Source organism: Rhinolophus ferrumequinum, chromosome 15, assembly GCF_004115265.2.
Source record: "Rhinolophus ferrumequinum isolate MPI-CBG mRhiFer1 chromosome 15, mRhiFer1_v1.p, whole genome shotgun sequence".
NCBI lineage: Eukaryota > Metazoa > Chordata > Mammalia > Chiroptera > Rhinolophidae > Rhinolophus > Rhinolophus ferrumequinum.
Window position 1 is genome coordinate 45990944 of NC_046298.1, and position 21834 is coordinate 46012777.

A 21834-nucleotide genomic window follows, 5' to 3' on the forward strand; every position below is an offset into this window, starting at 1 on the left:
CTGACCCCTGTTGACTTCTCCAGCCTCCTATCTTTATAACCCATTACTTTAAATTTTTGTCTTTTAAGAAAGAGTAAAGCAGCCCCTGCTGGCACTCACAGGCAGGCCGTGCTGTTCTCCTACTGAACACATACAACATCACAGGGTGTCACGGCAGAAAGGCCATTGTGACCAGGGTGGAACAAGACCACCCCAGTCATGTCTCCTCACAGACACAAGCAAGAACACTGTCTAAGCCACAAAATGACCAAATGCACCCTTATCCCGAGTAACATGAATGACTGACTGATGACTGTTGACCAACTACAGCTTCAGCCTCTGCTATGGACTGAATAACTTGCCCCCACATTCAGATGTGGAAGCCCTAACCCCAGTGTGATGGTATTTGTTGGTGAGGCCTTTGGAAGGTGATTAGGTCATGAGGTGGAGCCCCCAGAAATGGGATTCGTGCCCTCACAAAAGGGACCCCAGAGAGCACTGTCACCCCTTTCACCACATGAGGACACAGTGAGAAGATACTGCCTATGAGCCAGGCAATAGGTCCTTCTCAGACACCTAATGGCGGTGACTAGAACTTGAACTTCACAGCTTCAGAATTGGAATAAATTTTTGTTGTCTATAAGCCACCCAGTCTACGGGGCCTGACAATTAAGACTGTGAACTTGTTGTAATGATGTTGCTAACCTTTTTGGTATCAGAGGGATTATTCATTATGAATTTGTACCAACTGAATAAACTGTTTACTGAACCAAGTTTACTATTTGGAAGTGCTGAAAAGGCTGCATGAAAAGTTAAATGACCTGAATTTTTCACCAACAATTCATGGCTCTTGCATCACGACAATGTACCAGCTCACACGGCACTGTCTCTGAGGGAGTTTTTAGCCAGTAAACAAAGAATTGTGTTGGAACACCCTCCCTACTCACCTGCTCCAGCCCCCAATTACTTCTTTCTTTACCCAGAGATAAAGGAAATATTGAAAGGGAGACATTTTGATGACATTCAGGACATCAAGGGTAATACGACGGCAGCTCTGATGGCCATTCCAGAAAAAGAGTTCCAAAATTGCTTTGAAAGGTGGACTAAGCACTGGCATCAATGCATAGCTTCTTAAGGGGAGCACTTCGAAGGTGACCGAAGTGATATTCAGCAATAAGGTATGTGGTACTTTTTCTAGGATGAGTTCATGAACTTAATTGACCTTGTATGGCACTTTTTTACAGCAACCAGAACAGACTCAGACACGCATGGGAGCTCAGAGACGTCACTTGGTGAGACTGTCATATATTCCTCTGAAACCCTGATCAAGATAGGGAGCATTTCTGTCACCCTAGAAAATATGACTCACCATGCCGTTCCAGATCACTCTGAATATTCTCAGCATGCCATGCTTGTGTGACAACCTCTGCCCCATGTACTGAAGGGGATCTTGAAGAAGAGAGACCCCAACTTCTCAGCTGCATTCACCTCAATGCAGAGCTGGCAGGGGATGAGAAATGCTAGCAATCTGCCCCTCCTGAGAAGACACTATATCGTTCCACTTGGGGCTTGGAGGGCCGGGAGCTCTGTGTTCTTGGCACCATGCACCTGCAAGGGAGTTTCTTTCATACTGAGCTGGACCAGGGATGGGAGGTGTAGATGGTCCTCCTACAGCCACAACTCACCTCGTTCCTCCCGAATTTCAGTAAATTTCCTTACATACCTGTTTCACCATGTGATGCTTGCCTTCGGACAATTTCCAGAGAATGTAGTTGGCTGTTTTTAAAAAATAATTTTTTGGGCGGCTGGTTGGCTCAGCTGGATAGCATGCCGTGCTCATAACACCAACATCACCGGTTCTCTTCCCACATGGGCCAGTGAGCTGCGCCCTCCACAACTAGATTGAAAAGAACAACTTGACTTGGAGCTGATGGGTCCTGGAAAAACACATTGTTCCCCAATATTCCCCAGTAAAAAAATAATAATAATTTTCACTAGTTATGCTTCCTTGATGGGAGAGTGAGTCCATGGCGCATCTCACACTACTATTTCAAAAGTGGAAATAGCAGTCTTATTCTTTTTTGAGGGAAAATTTAAAAACTGGATATTTATTTGAAACAACATAGTACAGGAGATATTTTGACTATTTTCACTTTTTCTTATTGAGATTATTTTTTATTATTATAAATTATTTAGTTTTTTGTTTAGTTTTTAACTCTCTTTTTAAAAAAATTTTGGATTTTTTTTTCAATTATTCTTAAAGCCACACTGGAAATGATCTAAATGTCTATCAACTGGTGAATGCATAAACGAAATGCGGCATATAACCATACATGGAATAATAGTGAGAATAAAATGTAATCACTTTTAATTAACACAATAAGATGTATTAATTTAAAAATTAGTGACATGTGCTCCAACATGGATAAACTTTAAAAACTTCATATTTAGTGAAAAGTAACAGACACAAGAGACTTTATATTATATGATTCCATTTATATGAAATGTTCATAAAAACAGATCATTACAGCTTGAAAGCAGACCAACGGTTTTTTGGAGCTGTGAAGGAATGGGTATTGATTGCAAATGGTCTCAAGTGTCCTTTCTAAGCTAATCTAGATGTGTGACAATTGTTGCACAATTCTAAAAACTTACAAAAAAATCATTGAACTGTATACTTACAATGAATTAATTTTATGTTACATAAGTTATACCTTATCAAAAGAGTTTTTAAAGGTCTGCTGAGGAATTCTGCTTCTGAGCAGGAGAGACTGACAGAGTCCAGAATTAACCTTCTTCTGTAAACACCTAGAATACTGAATATAATACAGGGAACCCATATTTTTATACATGGGACACAGACAGGTAATAACTATGATCCTTGAGTAAAGGAAAAATATGAGATGAGACTTAACAATCACCCAGGTTTTCTACTAGGAGGTAGTTTGCAATGGCAAAATAACCTGATATTTCACTGAATCGAGAAGCCAGACATTGAGCATTAATTAAGGAGACATGGCTGAAATACATACATCAGAGTTTTAGATAAGAAAGAACATTGCAGAGAAAGAGTTCAAGGTCTTCAGCAAAGGCACCTTGAGTGGTTCGCAAAATGACAATTGGCACATGCATAGGGTGAAACCCCATGAGGCCAACAAAAACAATTGCTAAGGAGAGAATTATTACCAGAGAGCTATCAGATGGAAAATTCCTGGAACTTACAAAGTCCTTGGACTTGTGCATAGTCCCTCCAGACACAGTGAGGATACCTCCTTGAATATATAGGGCATTCAGTCAAATCTCCAAAAGGGCCATGGCATTCAAGTGAAAGAAAATTAGCCCTAGAATAAAGGCAACACCAAACCTACTTAGGAGAGGAGCTAAAAACTTAAGAGACCTTAAAAACAATGGCCCAACATTAAAGTAACTTAACCGACTTCGAGAAAAAGGACCAATGTTCTTAAAGAAATACAACAAAACCAAGCAGTCAGCCTCATAAAATTAACAATGTCCACTACTCAGTGAAAAATTACTAGACATATAAAGAAGTATGAACATGTGACATGTAATAAGAGAAAAATCATTCGATAGAATCATTCTCAGACATGATAGAGGAAATGAATTTAGCAGACAAAGTCATTAAAAGAGTCCTTACAAATATATTTCATATACTCAAGCATGTAAAGGAAATCATTACCATAACAAGAGAAATATAAGATTAAAAATGAAGGAACTGTAACTTCTAGGGGAAAATACATTATCTAAAAGGTGAATTTCACTGGAAGAGATTAAGAGCAGAGTCAACATTGTAGAATGTTTAATGAACTTGAAGATGTAGCAAACAGCTCCTGTTCTAAGTTAAGAATATAAAGGAAAAAAGCTGGATAACAGTGCACAAATGCTGAAGGCCCTATGAGATAATATTGGGCAATATAACATATATAAAATTGGAGACTCTGAGAAGAAGAGACAAGAAGAATAAAAAATATACAATTAAATAAATATTGGCTTCAATTTTTACAAATTTGATCACTACTGTAAATCCACAAAATCCAAGACACTCAACAAACTCACAATAATATAATCTCTCTCTCTCTCTCTCTCTCTCTCTCTCTCTCTCTCTCTCTCTCTCTCTCTCTCTCCCTTTCCCTCTCACTCCCCTCTCTCAAACACACACACACACACACACACACACACACACGCACACTCATATACACACAGTCACATACACATCCAACACCAAGGCACATATTAATCATATCATTTAAACCCAGTGAAAAAGAGAAAATATTTAAACCAGCCAGAGAAAAAGACAAACTGCAAACAAAGATTAAAAAAAAAAAAAACTACACCAGAATTCTCATTAGAAACTATAAGAGTCCAAAAACTTTTCCAGACAAACATCAGCTGAGATAATTCATCACCAGCATACCTGCACTATAAGAAATATACAAAAAAATTCTCAAGGCAAAAAGAAAATGATAGGGAGGAGAAAATGGAGAAAGGTGGTCAGAAGATAGAAATTTCCAGTTATAAGATAAATAAGTACTAGGGATGTACTGTACAACGTGATGACTGTAGCTGACACTGCTGTACCATATCTAGGAAAGCTGTTAGGAAAGTAAATCCTGAGTTCTCATCATAAAGAGAAATATTTATTTTCCTTTTTTCTTTTCTTACCTTTTATCGCATTTATATGAGAAGATGGATGTTAGCTGAACCTGTTGTGGTAATCATTTCATAATATATGCAAATCAAACCAACATGCTGTATGCCGGAAACTTATATACTGATCTGTATCAATTAATTTTCAATAAAACTGGGAAAAAAGAAAATGATACTATAGGGAAAGTTGAATGTATGCAAAGAAATAAAGAGCAATCAAATAGGTTAATATGTGGATAAATATAAAAGTTGCTTTTTCTAATTGAAAAATTACTTTAAAATTGACTGTTTTAGAGATAAGATGTCACGGAATTTATAACAATATATTATGGGGTTGAATTATGGGTTTACCAAAAGTTACATTTTACAAAAGCAAACTATTGCATGGAGTATGATTCAAATTAATTCAAATTAATACTTTAAAATTTTTATTTATCTCCTCACTTGCCCTCCCAACCATTGAGGTACAACTACCAGGATGAGTCCTGGGAACCAGAGGTGAAGGGTTATTTCTGGGTAGAACGCAGGGCAGAGTCATCCAGCACCTCCTTGCTCCACAGAGCTGTGCAGACTTGGTCTCAGGATACACTGGCTGGCTGGATCCTCATCCACCTGCCAGGGCTCTGTAGCCCAGATCTCAGCACCACCTTGAAGAAGGGGCTCGGTCACACCTTTCAACCTTATCCTGGTGGAAGCCTCTGACCAATGGGAGAAACAGGTTCTGAAATGAGAGACTAGTCCTGCGGAGGGTTTGCTCTGGAGAGGACAAAATGGGTGAAGCAAAGGTGTCTCCAAGTCCGGGACATCTTGAGAAACCTTCTCACCTGGTGTAGTAATGCAGGTGAGGTCATAGGTGAGGAGGAAGCCAGCTCCGATGCGGAGGGTGAGAACCAGGGCCAGGAGCCCTGCTAATCCCCACAGATCTGAGAGCAGGAACAGGAAACACCTGGGAAAGGAAGGTGGGGAAGGTGGAGGTGTGAGTTTCCTTATGTCCACACCTTAATCCTGCTCATGGCTTCACCTCAGAATGCAGGTGTCCTGTTTATACTCATCCTGCACAACTAGGTTCAGGGAGATGTGGTAGGAGACCAGTCCCATGGGTGCTGAGCTCAACAAGTGAATTCTCCTCTGCCATGCAGGGTGTAATGCGGGGTCTCAGCTCCCACTCCCCACATAAGAATGCAGGATATGGTGAGTCCAAAAAGGAACACCCACGGAACCATAGATAGGGGAGTCATACCCCACTCTATTCTCGCTGGCCGCTGGGTTGGAGACACAGGAAACAGGAGCCCCACCATCCGCAGTCCGCCGCCTGCTTTTCTGCCTGCCCACCAGCCAACCAACCAACACAGTTACAGCAGTTACATCAGCAGCCAATGACCAACCACCACTCGAGCCAGCACCCCCCACGTGAGGCCGAGAGCCTGGAAACTGCTCTCTGGGACTCTGTCCCCACATCCTTCATCTCCTGAGACCACCCGGGGCAGCTCCGGGACCCCAGGATGCAGGGCTGGAAGGGATTCAGTGTCAGGCTCCCCTGGAACCAGCTCAGCCTGGCAGAGGGATTGCCATCTGTTTCACAAACCAGGTGCAGGGACTAGCAAGGAGGTGACATTGCCTAGGTCCTCTGGGACTAGGGAGACAGAGCGAGCCAGAAGGGCAGGGCTGAGAGGCCCTCCTCTCCTCTGTCCTCCCACAGACACAGGAGTGGAAAATAGTGTCTCTGAGAAAAGCGTTGCAAGCAAGGACCAGTAGGGGTGAAGATCCATAAGGTGAGGCTGGGGAAGGAGAGGCAGCCTGATGATCCCAGGGCAGAAGGAAGGACATTTGAGGAAAAGCTCATTCTATCTAGACCAGGGAGACCACCCAGGAGGTGGACCTTGGTGTGTGACATCGTGCAGGACCACTGACACACATGGGTCTGACCAGAGAGGCTTGCACACAGGTGATGCTCTCAGCCTCCCCGCTGAGGGATGGGGAGCCATGGTGGGCTCTAGGCAGGGAAGGAATAGCGTCAGATCCGGGGCATGTAGAGATCCCTTTGAGGCTTGAATTGTGGCAGGCTGGAGGCGGTGAGACTCCAGGACCTCTCCCACCTGTGCTGTTTCCCCAGAAGACACAGACAGTCAGGTTCTGTGGAGCATCTGGAACAGAAATATGTAATTGGCCACTTGCAGTATGACGGGGTGGTCATGAGCATGGTGTTTGGGTCTGGGTGTTCTTTCCATCTTCATCCAGCCATGCCTCCAAGAAGGGTCCCCAACTATCCTCCACGCAGGCCCTGCCTCCCCTTCCCCGACACCCACTGCCCTCAGGGACCCGGTGTCCTGGTGGGGCACTCACACACATTGAGCTGGATGGTCCTCTCTGTGCTCATGTCAGCTCCAGGGAACGTCACTTGACAGGTGAGGTTGGTGCCATGGGGCTGCGGCCCCGGCGTGAGGGTGACCACTGAGAGTGGGGAGTTCCTGGGACCCAGGAAGGTGAGGTTGACCCCAATCCAAGAGAAGGTGGGGGGAGTCCCTCTCTCACAGGCCCATAGCACTGTACAGGTAATGTTCTTGGGGTGCCCAGATTCTAGGGTCCCCTGGAAGTGGATATCAGGTGTCTGTGTCAGAGCTGGAGAAAAGAGAGACAGATACCCAGACCCTGGAGATGGGGTCCCTGAGGGTGCCCCCCAAGAGCAGCCTGTGCCTCAGGCCAGCCCCAGCGTCGTCTACCCCTGTATCTCCCTGGGTCCTTCCTAAGAGGAAGAGCAGGGTGCCCCATCCTAGCCCTGCCCTGGGTGCCCTCAGGACCCATCCGTGTGTCCTCTCCTTGACCCCTTTCTTCACATACACAAAGAGCTGGTTCTTTTTGTAACTCTATGTCTCCATAATAGTCTCTTTCCACCCTAAAGAAGTATGTCCCTGTGTCCCTTCTCTGTGCGTCTCTGATGTTCAGTGAGCAGTTGTAGGTCGGGAGTCCCGGAGGGGGCGAAATCGGCCCTGGGTTTTCTCCTGCACTTCACGACGTGGGTTGTTTGTGGCCACTGGAGGATACTTGAGTTCTTTTGCCCCTTCCCGGAAGCAGTAGCCCCGAGCTGCTGTAGGTCAGTCCAGTAGTACCCGCGATAGGTGACAGTGTAGGGCACGAAGACACACAGGCCCTCATGCACCATCACGTACCTCTGCACTGTCCCCCAGTGGTCTTTATCCTGAGCCAGGGACTCTGTGGGAAAAGGAGGGTCAGCCGCAGCCCCTGTCCCGCCCCCTCCCCCCCTCAGCCACTCACCTGCCCAGGGCAGGGGCAGCAGCAGCGGCAGCATCTGGGACTGGAGGGTTTCTGGGCTCCTGTGGGAGAAAAGAGAAGGAAGGCGGTGTGGGGGAGGGGGTTGGGGAGAGACCACGGAAGCTGGGGCAGAGCACCGGGCCTCCGGGTTCGCAGAACCTCAGAGCAGCAGCTCGTCCCCCTCTGTACTGAGAGGGTGGACACCCCACAAACCAGAGAGACTTCAGAGATCCTCTCAGAGAAGAGCAGACAGGGAGCAGACACCAGGTCCTGTCCCATCTTGGCGGCTTCCCTCCAGCATCGGAGCAGGACAAGGACCTCTGAGAACATCTGAGGATGCGACACGCGAATCTCCTTCAATACCCACTCCTGGTATTGTCTTAGTTTTTTTGTTGTTTGTTTTTTGGGGGATTTTGTGTGTGTGTGTGTGTGTGTGTGTGTGTGTGTGTGTGTGTGTTAATGAAATCACACCTATGACCTCATGGGATGTTCTGTATGACCGTTGTATGAGGAGGAAACATCCCGCCTTGGTTTACCAATGGTTCTGACGATATGCTGGAATGGCAAGCAGTGGACCATTACACGCCCAACCACAAGGAACCTGAGACACAGCGCTGAAGGGAGGCCCCCTCGTGGCAGAAATTCGTCAGTACAATGGTTTTTCATTTCATCTGGGCTGAGAGATGGCCACGAGTACAGACAGACACATACCGAATAATGGCTGGGGTTTGAGTAACATATATGTCTAGGAATTCGCCCATTTTTTACAGATTTTAAATTTATGGTCGTAAAAGATTTTCATTTCTTCCTGTTTAGTTCCTGCTACATCGAGTGATGTCTTCTTTATGTTCCTGGATGCTGGTTATTCTTGTCTTCTATATTTATTTCTGGATCAATCTCAACTGAGTCAGTTTTATTGTTCATATCAAAGAACAGTTTTTGACATTGTCACTCTATTAAATATATTTTCTATTATATTTGCTTTTATCATTTAATATTTTCTTCCTTCAGATTCCTATTGGTTTATTTTATTTTTTTATTTTTCTAAGTTCTTAAAATAAAATCTTAGCTTATTAAAATTTAGCTTTCCTTCATCTCTAATATATACATCTGAATTTACATATACATGTTTATTCTAATAACTGTTTTAGTTTTATACTAAATGTTTTATAATTAGTATTTTCATCATTCAATTTTAAATAATTTTAAATTTACATTATGATGATTTTATCTATAACTTATTTGTAAGGAATTTTCTAAATTTCCATTAATAATTACAAACAGTTATATAGAGAGTGATATTTTTATTATATATTGTGTAATCATAAATATAATATATACATGTTACAAATGTAAGCTATGTTTTTGTTTTGGATTTCTACCTTAATAACCCTGGAATCAGAAAACATATTCTGTATGATTTCAATCTGTTGACATGTGTTGAAATTTATTTCATGGCGCAGTGTATGGTAAAATATTTTGAAGTGCTCCATTTCAAATATTTTTATGCACAAATAGAGTGTGTATTCCGCCATCATTGGGAGAAGTTTTCTATCTATGGCTATAGGTTAAGTTTGTTAATGTTTACATGTAGTATAATGACATATCCTTAGTGATTTTCTTGTCTGTGTTACTGTAAAATATATATATTAAAATTCCCTCTATGACTGAGGATTAGTATAGGTTTTTTTAATTTGTCAGTTTTTGCCTTATGTTTTCATGTGCATGCACATTTTAAATGTATCTTCCTGATAGATTGAATCTTTTTTTTTAATACATTTTTTTTTAATTTATTGGGGTGACAATTGTTAGTAAAATTACATATATTTCAGGTGTGCAATTCTGTATCACATCATCCATAAATCACACTGTGTGTTCACCACCCAGAGTCAGTTCTCCTTCCATCACCATATATTTGATCCCCCTCACCCTCATCCCCCACCCCCCAACCCCCTTACCCTCTAGTAACCACCAAATTACGTTCCCCAGATTAATTTTCAAACCCGTGGCCATCCTGTGGTCACCGACTGCCCTCCAATCCCCTCACCCTCCCCCCCACCCCCCACCCCTCCCGCCCATCTAGCAACCCTCAGTTTTTCCTCTTTGTCTCCAAAACTGTTTCTGATTAGTTCATTCACTTATTCTTTTCTTTAGAATCCACAAATAAGTGAGATCATATGGTACTTATCTTTCTCTGTCTGACTTATTTCGCTTAACATAATGTTCTCTAGGTCCATCCATGTTGTTGCAAATGGTAAGATTTCTTTCTTCTTTATGGCTGCGTAATACTCCATTGTATAAATGTACCACAGTTTCTTCATCCAGTCATCTACTGATGGGCATTTTGGTTGTTTCCATGTCTTAGCTATTGTCTATAGTGCTGCAATAAACATAGGAGTGCATAGAGATTTTTGAATTGGAGTTTTGGGTTTCTCCGGATAGATACCTAGGAGTGGAATTATTGGATCATAGGGTAGTTCCATTTTCAGATTTTTGAGATACCTCCATACTGTTTTCCATAGTGGCTGCACCAATCTGCAATCCCACCAACAGTGCACAAGCGTTCCCTTTTCTCCACATCCGTGCCAGCACTTGTTGTTTGTTGATTTATTGATGATAGCCATTTTGACTGGAGTGAGGTGGTATCTCATTGTGGTTTTTTATTTGCATTTCTCTGATGGTTAGTGAGGTTGAGCATTTCTTCATATGTCTGTTTGCCATCTGTATATCCTTTTTAGAAAAATGTCTCTTCAAGTCCTCTGCCCATTTCTTAATTGGGTCGTTTGTTTTTTTGGAGTTGAGTTGAGTGAGTTTTTCATAGATTTGTGATATTAATCCCTTATCAGATATATCATTGGCAAATATCTTTTCCCATTCAGTAGGATCCCTTCTTGTTTTATTGATGGTTTCCTTTGCTGTGAAAAAACTTTTTAGTTTGATATAACCCCACATGTTTATTTTTTCTCTTACTTCTCTCGAGCGAGGGTATATATCAGTAAAAATCTTACTCCGGGTAATGTCTGAGAAGTTTCTTCCTATATTTTCTTCTAGGTATTTTATGGTTTCAGATCTTACATTTAAGTCTTTAAGCCATTTTGAATTTATTTTTGTATATGGTGTAAGGAGGTGGTCCAGCTTCATTTTTTTGCATGTGTCTGTCCAGGTTTCCCAGCATCATTTATTGAATAGACTGTCTTTACTCCATCGTACATTCTTGCTTCCATTGTCGTAGATTAAATGGCCATATAGGCGTGGATTTATTTCTGGACTCTCTATTCTGTTCCATTGATCTATGTGTCTGTTTTTATGTCAGTACCATGCTGTTTTGATTACTGTAGCCTTGTAGTATAATTTGAAGTCAGGTATTGTTATACCTCCCACTTTGTTCTTATTTCTCAAGATTGCCTTTGCTATTCGGGGTCTTTTATGGTCCCATATAAATTTTAGGATTATATGTTCTATTTCTGTGAAAAACGACGTTGGCAGTTTGATAGGAATTGCATTGAATATGTATATTGCCTTAGGCTAGATTGAATCTTTAATTATTATGAACTAGTCCCATTTACCTCTTTATTGTAAAGTATGTATTTTCTGATATTAATACACTGGTGATGGCCAGTTTTATGTGTCATCATGACTAGGCTATAATCCCCAGAATTGATTGACTAATCAAACACTAATCTAGGTTTACATAGATCTCTTGTAAACAATATATAGCTGCATTTTTCCCCAGTCTGATTATATTTGTATTTTATTGGGAGCATTAAGTTCATTTGTCCTTAATGTGATTTTTAAAATGTATTTGGGTCTAACTACAGAATCTTATATTTGTACTCTATATGTTCTATTTTATTTTTTTCTCTTAATCTCTCATTTCTTGATTCTCTGGTTGATTGAATAACGTTTACAAAACCTTTGCTACTTCCTCTAGCTTGGAGGTGATAAACTGGGTGTCAATTCTTTTAGCAAATTTCCTTGAGATGACAACAACAAAATATCAAAATCTGAAGTTTATTGTAACATTTAATTTTCTCCTGAATAATATAAAGACTTTATAAACTACAAACTCTATTTACACTTTCTTGAATTATGTTATTATAGTGTGGTATTTCAGTATTATATTTTATGTTTGACCCCTCTACACATCATCATTATTTCTCACAATAAATATTTGTTTCCTTTGCTCACATGTTTGCACTTTTTTTTACGTTTTCATCCCCTTTTGCATCTCAGAGCTTACATGTGGGTTCACTTTCCTAATACCCAAATTATATCTTTTAGAATTTACTTTGAGAAATCTTTTGGGCATGAATGCTCACATTTGTTTTTTGGTTTGTCTTAAATATCTTTATTTCACCTTCAGTCTTAAAACATAATGTTCATTAAGTAGAACTTCTAAACTTACATTTAATTCTCTCAGTAGAGAAAAGATATTTTTCCATTGGATTTGGACTTTCCATATTGCCCTTGAAGGGCCAGCCTGGTGGCGCAGGCGGTTGGAGCTCCATGCTCCTAACTCCGAAGGCTGCCAGCTCTCAAACACAAGGTTGTCGGTTCAATTCCTCGAGTCCCGCAAGGGATGGTGGGTAGCGTCCCCTGCAACTAGCAACGGCAACTGGACCTGGATCTGAGCTGTGCCCTCCACAACTAAGACTGAAAGGACAACAACTTGAAGCTGAATGGCACCCTCCACAACTAAGATTGAAAGGACAACAACTTGACTTGGAAAAAAGTCCTGGAAGTATACACTGTTCCCCAATAAAGTCCTGTTCCCCTTCCCCAATAAAGTCTTTAAAAAAAAATATCGCCCCTGAAAAAAATCACCTGTTAGTCTGTGGTCTTTTTAATGTATTCTGTCTTTTTTTTTTTTTCCTGGCTACTCTTAAGAATTTCACCTTCTTCTTGGTCTTCATTTATTTTCTTCAGTCATTGTGAGAGTGGAGGCTGAAGATCTAAAAGAAAGCTGTTGGAATTGGCATTGAATATGGCAAGAAATTAGGTTGGCGAGGTCGGCATGGACAAGAGTGTGGAAAGCCTGGAACAGAAAGATGAAGGACATAAACTTTATTTGGGGGACTCATGAATACTTTTGAGCAGGTTGTGACGCAGATATCTGACGCTGTGGCCTCTGGGACTGGTCCCTCCAAGTCGTAGGGGAAATTGTTAGCAGAAACTTTCTGTAATAACAACTAACAAAATTCCTGGCACAAGTAGTCAGTGTTCACAACAAGCTTTGTGTCAGGACTTTTGTTAGCTGTTTCATATGTACTATTTTATTGGTCTTTCAGAATAATCTGGTTAGATAGGGATGATTTCTCTGCTTTGCAGAAGCAAGGCATGAGAAGTGAAGTGACTTACTCAAGCGGTATAGATGGATTTGAACTCAGTTCTTTTGGACAGAAGTCCTGTGGTCTTCTACATAGGGGTTTCATACCATTGCCAAGATTATTTTAATTTTAAAAGAATCAGATCCTGAGGATTATGGACTGAAAATCATAAAATTAATAAATTGAAGTCCTAACCTCCAGTACCTCATAATTTCTCCTTGCAGCTCTGTTAGTTTGGGAGGTGGGGCCTTTAAAGAGATACTTCAGTTAAAGTGAGGTCGTTAGGGTGTTTTAATCCACCATTTCTGGTGCCCTGATAAGAAGCGGAGATTAGCAGACAGACACACACAGAAGAAGGACCATGTGAAGACGCACAGAGGAAAGCCATCAACAAGCCAAGGAGAGAGGGCTCAGAAGGCCACTGACACGTGGATCTCAGACGTCCAGCCTCCAGAACTATGAAAAAAATAGCTCCTGACGTATGTGTCTTGATCTCTGAGGACTCAGTGTTGGCACCTTCCGGCTCCTGAGGCTTCACATTGTGAAACCTGAGGAAAGTGTAGGGCAACTCGTGTTCCTCTTTGCCATCAGGGGCCGGGTGGTCTGAGGGCTGTCTGTCCAGAAGTGGTGCTGATGTGCCTGAGTGGAAAGAAGAGAAAGGATTCACGGCCGGTCCAAAGGGTCTGGGTAAAAGCAGCCAAGACCGGAATGGGATTGGGAACTGATGGAACTTTTATCGTTTACCCATTCATTTATTTTATTTTATTTTATTTTTTATTTTTTTTAAAGGAGTATGCAATTTTTTTTGTTTGTTTTTGTTTTTGTTTTCAATAAGTATTAATTTTATTAATAAAGCCTCTCCCCAGATTTCCATATATAATTTTTAAAGAAAATATTAGAATTACAGGTAAAACTCCTTACCATCCCCCTCCCATTCTCCTCACTGGTAATGACTTTCCTGAGGTTGATGTATACCCTTCCTATCTATATATTTTTTTTCTCCTTTTTTTTTTATTATTTTTAAAAATTTATTGGGGTGACAATTGTTAGTAAAATTACATAGATTTCAGGTGTACAATTCTGTATCACATCATCTATAAATTACATTGTGTGTTCACCAGCCAGAGTCAGTTCTCCTTCCATCACCATATATTTGATCCCCCTTACCCTCATCTCCCACCCCACTCATTTATTTTAAAATGTTTAATCATTAAGCTTGGCAAGTTCTTAGAGAGTATTTGTATTAATCCCATTCATTCTTTTAGAAATGCGAGTAGAGGATGCTGTGATCACATTCACCTTACAAACAGAAAAACTAATGCTAAGAGAGATCATATGCATTGCCCTTAAGACAAACATTTATAGAAATACACCACGGAGCCAGAACTCAAGATCAATCTTTCTAACTTTAGTGCCACCCCTTGTTTAGGCAAAGTGTCAGGCGCTGTGTGTGGAGTGAAGAAAGCAGACACAGGCCCTGATACCATGCAGCTTATGGTTTTCCAGGAGAGGAAGTTACAATACAAATAAAAAACAAATGTATTTCAAATTCTAAATGGAGATAGGAGATATTTTCAAATATAAAGCAAGGGCAGGAATGGCATATCCTAGAAGACAGAGCAGAGGTCAGGTCCTGCAGTAAGGAGGGCAACCAGACAACCTCGCTCACATCTGCTCTCTGCCCACAGCACCCTCAGGCTACAGAAGCATGAACTAGAAACCCTCAAAACGTAGCTCAGAGAGGCAGAGACTAATAGTTCTCAGATGAGGAGGAAAGGGCTTCACTATAGCAGAGCAAATAGAAGATAGAAAGAAGGATGTCCATGTTAAGAAAAAGAAGATGAAAATGCACGACAAGTCAACTGCACAATTCTACTGTAGCCAAAGCACAGAAAAGACAAAAGAATGTGCCTGTTAATAACCATAACTAAAATATGTGAATGTGGGTGAACCTCACCAATCAAAAGATATAGACATAGATTTTAATAGAAAATGAGATCCAGCAATATGGTTATTCAACGATATAGTATTTGTTGAGTACCTACTGTGAGTTATATGATAAGCACTCCTCTAAGCCCTGAGTATGCAACAAGGAATAAAACAGAAACAATAGCAGCAAACCGCCCTTGGGACTTACGTGCTAGAGAACAGAATGATTCTGAATGGTATAATGAGTACAGTGCTTAGTATATGCCAGGTATTATTTGAAGCGCTCCTCATAACTACTCTATCATACAGGTACGCTTAACATTTCTATGTCACAGAAAATAAATAGAGATCAGAGAGGGTACATCATTTGCCCAAAGTCACACAGCTTGTAAGTAGGGAAAGACGGGATTTGAATGCAGGCAGTCTAGCTCCAGAGTATACGTTTTGAACTACTATGTGATACTGACTACAAAAGGGGAAAGAAGTTTAAAAGAAAAAACTTTACTGAAAATTTGAAAATAAAGTAATGGAAAAGATATATCATGATTCCTGACAAGATGAGGATTCAGCACGCACTGAGGATTTCATTCCCTGAGACCAACCAGCAACAACAATATGGGGAATTATATAAATTAGAAATTTAAAAAACCCACAATTTTCTATTTACTTGTTCTCTCAGGGGCTGAGCGAATACTTGTGGAATAGTTGTGGATGTGTCTATTTCTCCTTGCAGCTCTGTCAGTTTGGGTTCATTTATTTTGATGGATGATGCCCTGTTATTGGGCACATACACATTTAGTAATTTTATATTTTTTAATAACGTGATAGAAACTAGATATGTAGAGTAAATATTGCATGGTTCCATTTATATGGCATTCCAGAATGGACAAAACTAATCTATGGGGATAGAAATTGGGGACTGCTGGAAAGGGAGTTGACTGGGAAAAGAAACAGAGGAATTTAGGGGCATGATGGAAATGGTCCTGATTTTGATTAGGGGCCTGGTTACAGCGTATATACATTTGTCAAAAGTCATTTAAGTGTATACTCAAAATGAGTGCATTTTATATAAATGTAAATTATACCTCAATAAAGCTGATATTAAATAAATTTCAAAAATACAAAATGGGAGTGTGAATTGTGACTTTTGGATGCCGTCTGCGCTGGGGCTTGTGTACAGCATTTCCTTGTAAAGAAGTTTGGGTCATTAATCTTCCGCAGTGTTCAACGCCGGAAGGAAAGGCTAATATTTCAACTACTCAGCCATAAAAAAAGAGGAACTGGTGCCATTTGTGACGACACGTATAGTATCATGCTAAGTGAAGTAAGTCAGATGGAAAAGAACAAGAACCATATGCTTTCACTCATATATAGGATATAAAACAAAACAAACTTATAGACACAGCAACAGAAGGATACCAGAGGGGAAGGGGGCTAAGGGAGGACAAAGAGGGTAGAGGGGTAAAATATATGGTGATGGAAGGAGACTAGAATTTGGGTGGTAAACGGGTATACAGATGTCACATTATAAAGTTGTACACATTAAATTTATATAATGTTATTAACCAATGTGTCCCCAATAAATTTGATTAAAAAAAAGACAACCAGAATAAAAATTAAAACTCATGAAACTGTACACTTGAGATATTTGCATTTTGTTGTGTGTAGAGAAAATAAAATATTCCAGGGAAGGTGATAATCTGACATATGAGGCATAAACATCCCCAACAAAGCAACTGGACTACATTCATATTTCACCAAAGGCAGAAGCACTCAAGTGGTTGAATCTATGGTTTAAAATAACCAATTACGGAACTCTGGGTAGTGTGGGATGTTAATAGGGAAATGCCTGAAGGCCCTTACGGAGGACGGCATCCCAAAGGAATAATGCTGAGTGAGAGCTGAGTCCTGTCCCTCGCCCTGGAGCCTGAGCCCACGACTCGGTTCACATTGCCGTCTGTGCTGCGCACTGGCTGGACTGCTTTCTTCCTGCGGGTCTTCTCTCTAAGGGAACAACCCTGGGCTTTTCAGCCTGGTTATTTGGGTCATGGAGTCGGCATACTATCCCTACTCCCTATGAAGAGAATGCAGTGAGGGGGTAGAGGTGGGTCCAGTCACCAGGTGCTCCCCTAACCCAAGAACTGACCCAGGAGTAGTTGGGAAGAGACCCCATACTTGGCCCCCTGGTTACGGGCTGATTTATGCCAGCACTCAGCCTCCCTTCTCTGGTTCCTGGCTGTACAATCAGCCGAGGGTCTTCCAGCTCAGGTTTTCTGAGATCCTGGAACCTTAAGCTCTTCCCACCCCAGGCCTCTCCCTCCACCCTTGGAGCTCACCCTTGCCTGAGGATGACACAAAAGAAGAGAGAAAGCAGGACCACGATACCAGCTCTCCTGACCACTCCCAGGACCATGCCAGCCCTGGGTTCTGGTTTCCCTGTAGATAATTAGAGTTTTGTGTCAGTTCCAACTCCATTCCACGGCACCCTCCCAGCTGGCCACTTCTGTCTCTGTGTGCTCCGTTAGTGGCCCAGTCCCCAACCAGGACTCAGTCACTTGGCAACGTCCTGCCTTGTAGACCCTGGACTCGCCCCTTTCCCTGTCCATTCCCCTTCCCTGGCCTCAGGACTGGAAGTCTTACACCCCCAGCCCCTCCTGTCTGGGCCTTCGGGTGTCTCTCCTCCAAACTCCATCTCTCTGCGGTTGTTATGGCTTGAGTTGTGTGCTCCCCACACAATTCATTTGATTCATATATTGCAGTCCTAACTCTCCTGAACCCCACCAGCACCCCCATACCTCAGAATGTGACCTTATTTGGAGATAGGGCCTTACAGAGGTAATAGTTGAAATGAGAGCACTAGGGTGGGCCCTTAATCCAATACAAGGTCAGACAATTAAGTTCACACATTCATCCTAGAAAAAGTGCTACATATCCCATTGCTGAATATCACTTCGGTCACCTTCGAAGTCCTCCCCTTGGGAAGCTATGCACTGATGCCAGCACCTATTCCGCCCCTCAAAGCAATTTTGGAACTCTTCTTCTGGAATGGCCATCAGAGCTCTTGTCGTATTACCCTTGATGTCCTGAATGTCATCAAAATGTCTTTCTTTCAATATTTCCTTTATCTTTAGGTAAAGAAAGAAGTCATTGGGGGTCAGATCAGGTGAGTAGGGAGGGTGTTCCAGTACAGTTATTTGTTTACTGGCTAAAAACTCCCTCACAGACAGTGCCGTGTGAGCTGGTGCATTGTCGTGATGCAAGAGCCATGAATTGTTGGCGAAAAGTTCAGGTCGTCTTTTGCACGCAGCCTTTTCAGCACTTCCAAATAGTAAACTTGGCTCACTGTTTGTCCAATTGGTACAAATTCATAATGAATAATCTCTCTGATATCAAAAAAGGTTACCAACATTGTTGTAACAAGTCCACGAACTTAATTGTCACGCCTCGTATGACTGGGGTCCTCATAAAAATGGGGAATTTGCACACTGACACACAGAGGGCGGAGGCCAGGTAAACAAGAAGGCAAAGATTAGAGTGATGCTCCTACGAGCTAAGAAACGCCAAGGATTGCCAGCCGACCCCCAGAAGCTGGGAGACACCTGCAACATACTCACAGCCACAGAACCAACCCTGCCGGCACCTTGATCTCGGACTTCCAGCCTCCACAACAGTGAGGTGTTTTGTTATGGCAGCCGTAGGAAACTCATACAGGGGTCGAGGCTCCTCTTCACCCAGACGTCAGTCCCCAGCAGACCCCCTGACCTGGTAGCAGCAGGACAGTGACGCTCTAGGTCCCAAGGACATTCCCAGCCTCGCAGCTGAGTCTGAAGCTGAAGCGGAGCCCCTCACTGACGCTCAGGGAGCTGTTGGCCCAGGGACCCTCTGAGCTGAAGGTGACCTTGAAGGAGGCATTGCTGAGGTTCCCCTCTCTCTCTCTGCTGCCAGCATGGAAGGGTGGGCTGGGCTAGGGGAATAACTGCAGTGCAGACCCTCCTCCTCCCAGGAGCAGGAGGGTCCCAGCAGCTGTGGGGGGGTCTGTGGGGAGCGAGGAGAAGGGTCAGCAATGCCTCTCCCCTCCCCAGCACCCAGGTGTCACGCTCCCAGGGGTTCCCACCCTCAGACCACAGAGAGGCTGAGAGAGACATTTGGGGAGCCCAGTAGGTGCCGAGCTTGGCAAGTGAACTCTCCTTTTGCAGTCCCCACTTGAGGCAGCTCCAGGATCCCGGTGCTGGAGATGGGGGTGGTGTTCAGGGCTGGGGACCCCGGGAACCAGCTCAGTTCTGCAAGGGGGTTGCTGTCAGCAGCACAGAGCAGCCGCAGAGCCTGGCCCTCCAGTATGGGAAGGGGCGAAGTGGTTTGCAGAATCTCAAAGGCTTTGGGGAGAGAAGTGTAAAGAGAGAGTGACAGAGAAAGAGAGAGACAGAGAGAGAGAGACGAGAGAGAGAGAGAGAGAGAGAGAGAGAGAAAGAAAGAGACATGAGGTGAGCAAAGCTGGAGTCTCATCCTGCAATGTCCACACTAGCTCTGAGAAGGAAGGGGACTGGCAGGGTCCCAGCCTCAGGCCTTCAGAAGTGGCCCAGACGATTTCCCTGGAGCTGCCCACGCTGTCCAGTGGATGGAAGACAGAGGGCTCGGGACAGGGATATGGCATCTACTGCAGTTATGGGCCAAAGATGAGCCTGGGGAAGCTGGAGGAGGTAAACCATCACAGGGAATGGTGAAGCAGGAGGCATGCGAGTTTCCTTTGGAAATGGTCACAGAAAGCTGTGAGCAAGCGAAAGATCAACTTCAGGGACTTGAGCTAGGCGGGGCCTTTCCACCTGTGCTCTCCCCGCATCTGCCCTCAGTGTCTGGCTTCTCGTGTATCTCACACTTGTTCTCCAGCCAATTGGAGCTCTGAGACCAACTAGACCCTGCGTCTATCCCAGCCCTGGAGAGAAGAGGTCCTTTCTTACCTGTGTTGTTTCCTTGGAAAACGCTGATGGCTGTGTTCTGTGGAGCATCTGTGACAGAAGGATATGGCAGTCTCTACATCCATGGTGATGGATGGGTGGACACTGGGCCTTTCCCCCCAGGAGCCATAGAAACAGGTAAGAGCATTCCCTTCCTGGTGAACTATCAGGACCCCGATTCCAAGCCCTGGTCCAGCTCTGCCCTGGCTCTACCCCCTAGGAACCCGGGCGTCCTGGCCCAGCTCTCACAGGTGACGTTGAGCCTGATGGTTCTCTCCACGGTCACACCAGCTGCAGGGAACTTCACCTGACAGGTGAGGTTGGTGCCGTGGTCCTGGGGCCGAGGGGTGAGGGTGATCATGGAGGAGAGGAGGGTCCTGGGGCCCAGGGAGGTGAGGGCAGCTGAGGTCCAGGAGAAGATGGGGGGGTGCCCCACTCACAGGCCCAGGGCACAGAGCAGGTCAGGTTCCTGGGGTGGCCAGACTCCAGGGAGCCCGGGAAGGAGATGTGGGGCCTGAGGGTCAGGGCTGGTGAGCAGAGAGGAGGTTAGGGCCCCTTTGTGTGTTGTCAGCCTGCCCCCATGGTCTTGTCATGGCTATTCTCACCCCAGCCCCAAGAGAAACAGAACCTTCATTTTTCTATTTCTGGCACCCCATACCCTGGGGCCTTTCCTTGGGTCCCTACCATCCCTGTCACCTTCAGAGGGAGCCTCTCATCTAAATATGAGTAGTTCACGAAGAGTTTCTCCATTTGAAAAAACTATGTCCCACTGTCCCTTGTGTTGCCGTCTCTGATGGTCAGGGAGCAGTTGTTGGTCTGAGGATCCCTGGGGAGGAAGAATCGGCCTTGGGTCTTCTCCTGCAGCTTCTGTTTGGCTTGTTTGTGGCCATTAGAGGATCATCATGCATATCCACCCCTTTCCGGAATCAAAACCAGTGGAGAGGTCCAGAGGAAATATTGGGGTAGAAAAATTTGCATGGTACAAAACACACAGGCCCTCCTGCATTATCACAGACTCCTGTAGGTCTAGCCCAAACTTCAGGTTCTGAGCCAGGGGTCCTGGGAGAGGGAGAAACAGCCTGGAGCTCCCGGGTCTCCCCCAAGTGGGGTCCCTTCTCCCCTTGGCTCACTCACCTCCCCACAGCATGGGCAGCAGCAGCAGCAGCCTCAGTGACACCCCTTCTTCAGGCCCTGGGACAAGCATGCCTTTTAGGGTCCCTCAGAGAGAGGGGAAAGCTGCAGATGAAGGAGGGCAGACAAAGCTTGCACAGAAAGCCTGTGGCGAGAACAAAAGGCCAAAGCCCAGAAGAGGGGACTTTAGACTCACAGACAGTCTGCTGTGATTGATTCTTTGAGATCATCCAGCCCCATTTCTGCATGTGGCAAATGAACCCTGAGGCGCAGAGGAGGCGAGGGCCGTGCCCAAGTGAGGCCGCAAAGAAGGACAAGGGCCCCCAAGCCCTGCCTCCTGGGCCCGTGCAGGCATCTGCACCGGAAATGCAGGTCCCTCACAGCCATGGCCTTGGGACCTTCATGAAGGTGGCCTGCTAGGGATGGCTCTTAGGATAGCCTATATGGATGGGCACCAGGAGCGGAAAAGGGTTCAGATGAGGTAAGAGAAACACCACACACCTTCACTCATTGCATTTATTCCCTTATTCATTTGCAAACTAACATAAAAATATTTGAATCAGTCCTGATGCTCAACTAGT

General features: G+C 43.8%; 1 pseudogene; it reads right to left on the bottom strand.

Annotated features, from left to right (window-relative positions):
* Positions 1-5178: 5178 nt before the first annotated feature.
* Positions 5179-21326, bottom strand: LOC117035409 (sialic acid-binding Ig-like lectin 6; annotated as a pseudogene).
* Between the last annotated feature and the right edge of the window lie 508 nt (positions 21327-21834).